A 3,486-nucleotide genomic window follows, 5' to 3' on the forward strand; every position below is an offset into this window, starting at 1 on the left:
CCACTACACACAGCCTACATCGTTTTCACCACATTAGCTAACATCATAGTCAACATACTATAGCTACTAGAACTATTGAGTTAGTAAAACTGCTACAATTGTGCAGCCAGCTAGCTAACATAGCATCCCTCTCTGTTTGAGCTGGGTGTTTGAGTAGGCTAAACTAGTTAGCTGCATTTGCTAACTAACAAAGTCAAAGTGAAAAAATACAACGAAATACAGCTAGCTCTCGCTTTCTCTTGCTTCCCCTTCTTTTTTAAAGAAATATATTTTTTCTAAACGATTCAACTATTGTTTTTCTCTCTCTGAGTCAATTACTCACCACGTTTTATGCACTGCATTGCTAGCTAGCTGTAGTTTATGCTTTCAGGACTAGATTCATTCTCTAATCCTTTGATTGGGTGGACAACATGTCAATTCATGCTGCAAGAGCTCTAATAGGTTGGAGGACATCCTCTGGAAGTTGTCATAATTACTGTGTAAGTCTATGGAAGGGGTGAGGACCATGAGCCTCCTGGGTTTGTGTTGAAGTCAATGTACACAGAGGAGAACGGAAACTACCTGTCCTCCGGCTACACCATGGTGCTACCCTGCAGAGTGCTGTTGAGGCTACAGTATACCTTTATTGCAAAACAGTGTGTTTTAATCAATTATTTGGTTACGTTAATATATTTAATATAGTTTTATCTATAAAGGATAACTTCTTTAATATTTCCTCTGTCTATGAATTTGAGATTGGTTACATTTCTCCAGCCCCATCCCTCAGCGTTTTAACAGCTGATTGACCCTTTAAATACCTTTTGATATTCTCAACATTATATCCTATTTCCATTGATCACTGGAAGGAAAATTACTTTGGTTGCCTAGCTGGAAATAAATTGTCTGTGCAACCCAAGTCCATCTCCATGGAATCAACCTCAAGACTCCTCAAAACAACAGCCAATATCCTCTTCAAACTGACAATTGAGGCAATGAATGACTAGTCAGACATATTAGATTGAAATCAATCAAGTCAAGAGTATGCAATTTATTATACCCCAGGTCTTGGAATTGGAGTGCAACAAGTCCAGGAACAGAGAATAATGAGATGTAGGTTAGAGGTGAGGATATTTACCTCTTGTTTTACAAACCTAACAATATCCCCATAGTCGGTGTGAGGGCTTGAGAATGATGTGAGGGTGCAGGTGGGAGGATACTTAATTTGTACCCCTTCATATACTTTTAAATCACTGTCACACTCCAAACACATCCAGACCTGAGAGAGTTGAGGTGTGCGTGTGCATGCATGTATTTGTTCATGTGTGTGTGTGAGCCCCCTCTTTTCTAAGGTATTGTTGGGTCTGGTTGTCACGGCGGTGCCCTGCTCGTTAGCCTCAAAACGGGGGAGAGTGCTTTGGTGGGATGCCTGGCGATCTCATTACTGCAGGAAGCCTGTCTGAGTGGAGCCGGAGGGATGGAGAGATGAAGGGATGGAGGAGGGGGACAGCGGGCCCAATTCCTATTTTGTCCAGAGGGCCTCCATTGTTCTAAACCTTCATTAGCACCAGCTGAAGAAGCCGGTCAGAAGGACCTGGCGCCCCATTCTGTTCCTGCACTCCTACTGTGTACTGTAGAGCCCCTGTGGTATGCTCCTGCAAGTCCCTCCACTGTTCCCCTGCACTCCGCTCCACATACAGACCGGACACGGACAGGGATACAGAGAAACGGACAGGGATACAGGGAGACGGATAGGGATACAGAGACACGGACAGGGATACAGAGACACGGACAGGGATAGATGGAGACGGACAGGGATACAGGGAGACGGACAGGGATGCAGGGAGACGGACGGGGATGCAGGGAGACGGACGGGGATGCAGGGAGACGGACGGGGATGCAGGGAGACGGACGGGGATGCAGGGAGACGGACAGGGATGCAGGGAGACGGACAGGGATGCAGGGAGACGGACAGGGATGCAGGGAGACGGACAGGGATGCAGGGAGACGGACAGGGATGCAGGGAGACGGACAGGGATGCAGGGAGACGGACAGGGATGCAGGGAGACGGACAGGGATGCAGGGAGACGGACAGGGATGCAGGGAGACGGACAGGGATACAGGGAGAAGTACAGGGAGACGGACAGGGATACATGGACATGGAAGCTCCAAAAACACGAACACTGGAAGATCTTGGGATCGCACCAATGAGGAGGGGAAGCTATGATGAAGCTGAGGCTTTAAGACTACGTCCTGTGAGTATTAACCAACTATAGTAAGCCTTTATGGTAACATGTTTGAGTTGTGCAGACTGAGGGTATTGCCATGGCAAGGGTCAAATCATAATGGTTTCAGTGGTGTTGCCATGTGATTAGGTTTGCAAAGCTACCGGTATTTTACCAAAGTTACCTGAATCTTCAGTAATTTTGGTAATTAACAGGTAATCTATGGCAATCTATGGTAACTTTGATAATTTATACACCAATAACTTGTAAAAAAAAAAATAATACTATATATTCAAATATATTTTTTATTTTTGTCAATACTGCCCTACTAAGCAAAAAGGCAGTAACTGCTCATTTGGTCAAAAATGTGTTAATGTCATTTTTGCTACATTAAATACGTGCTTAATCATGTGTGCAGATACAGCAGCCTTTTGCATCTGCACACATTGACAACAGCAGGTGTTTTGTGTTGTCTCTGATTGGGAATCATATTTAGGTGGCTTGTTTTGTGTTGGGGATTGTGGGTGGTTGTTTCCTGTCTTTGTGTTTCTCTGCACCAGCTAGGACTGTATCGGTTTGCCACATTTTGTTATTTTGTATTTGTTAAGTGTTCACGTTTATCGTCTGTATTAAATATGTTGAGCACAAACTACGCTGCGTCTTGGTCCGATCCCTGCTACACCTTCTCTTCTCTTGAAGAGGAGGAAGGCTGCCGTTACATTATGGCCCTGCCTACACCGAACTACTTGTTTTTATAATTATATGAGCAAAACAAAATCCACTTTATTTGGAATGGCAAGCCAGACAAAATTTAAATGGGCCTATTTATATAATGAATATGAATTCGGAGGGCTAAAATGACTAAATATGAAAGAATTGAACCTCACACTTTCATACAAAAGTTGTATTTAAATCCAAACTGTTTTTCCAGCAGAATTAGTAAGAATGGCTCACCCCATGTTCAAAAATTATATCTGAGGTCCTGAGTGCTCTGGAGCAGGTTTTCTGAAAAACATCCCCACAGCATGATGATTTAACTCTTTGGCCTGAATGCCAAGCAGTCATTCTATTTCTATGCCTTTTACCCTGAAGGGATTTATTTGATTCACTTGTAGGGACCTGTGTGTGTGTGTGCACCTCTGTAAAATGTTTTTCTGTGTACGTCAGCTTATGTCTTTTACTTGACAATACACTTGCTAACATTAGGCTCAAACCTTCTGTTTCCCTTCAGCACCTTGGCAGTTTGGCTCAGAGGCGACGTTCTGCCCCGTGCCTGGCTTTTGAG

This window comes from Salvelinus alpinus, chromosome 27, assembly GCF_045679555.1.
Source record: "Salvelinus alpinus chromosome 27, SLU_Salpinus.1, whole genome shotgun sequence".
NCBI classification, from domain to species: domain Eukaryota; kingdom Metazoa; phylum Chordata; class Actinopteri; order Salmoniformes; family Salmonidae; genus Salvelinus; species Salvelinus alpinus.